The sequence below is a fragment of the Microtus ochrogaster genome, chromosome 10 (assembly GCF_000317375.1).
Source record: "Microtus ochrogaster isolate Prairie Vole_2 chromosome 10, MicOch1.0, whole genome shotgun sequence".
NCBI classification, from domain to species: domain Eukaryota; kingdom Metazoa; phylum Chordata; class Mammalia; order Rodentia; family Cricetidae; genus Microtus; species Microtus ochrogaster.
The window spans coordinates 9,059,337-9,060,061 of record NC_022016.1 but is presented as its reverse complement, the minus strand read 5'-3'; positions in this window follow the sequence as shown (position 1 = coordinate 9,060,061).

Sequence of the window (725 nt, the reverse complement as noted above, 5' to 3'; positions counted from 1 at the left end):
AGCTCCTGGAACTGGAGTTCCAGACTGTTGTGAACCACTGTGCGGGTGCTGGGAACTAAGCCTGGGTGTTCTGGAGAGCGCTCTTAACCAGAGTCATCTGCGCCACTATGAAGAATACATTTTAAAGGTTTTCGTTAGGCATGAGGGCATTATGTTTGACACTTGTTGGCAATAAATGGCTTCCAAAGAACGTAAAAAGCCCAAGGTAATTTAGCTCTCCTCTGCAATTTTAACTCTTCATAATCACGAAATTAAATTATTTAGTATTGTAGAATCTTTAAAACCGTGCAACATCCTTTTTTCCCTTAAGAAGTCGGGTTTACAGGAGTGTGTGTGTGTCGCGGTGGTGCGTTAGGACACTGCGGGGTGAGTATATTGTGGCTCGCAGGCCACCTGGCACACCTCTGAAAGCCAGCAGACTTTGCTTACTGCGAGTGTTTAGGCTGGGGAGACGCGGACAACCGACCCGCAAGGAAAGTGGCAGAGACCGCGGATTCCGTAACTGTCCGGGCGGAAGGGACCGACTTTGGCGGGCTCAAGGCTGCGCGTGTCCGTAACAAGAGGTTGGCCTTCAACCCCTTAGGGCAGCGAGCGCCTTCCGCGGGCGTCGCCACACACTTCCTGTAGGTCCCAGCGCCCGCAGAGCGCTTCCGGTGCCGGCTGAAGTCGGGGTCCGAGCCCCCGCCCCGCCCCTCTCCGGCCCCTCCCCGCGCGGCCGCGGCCCC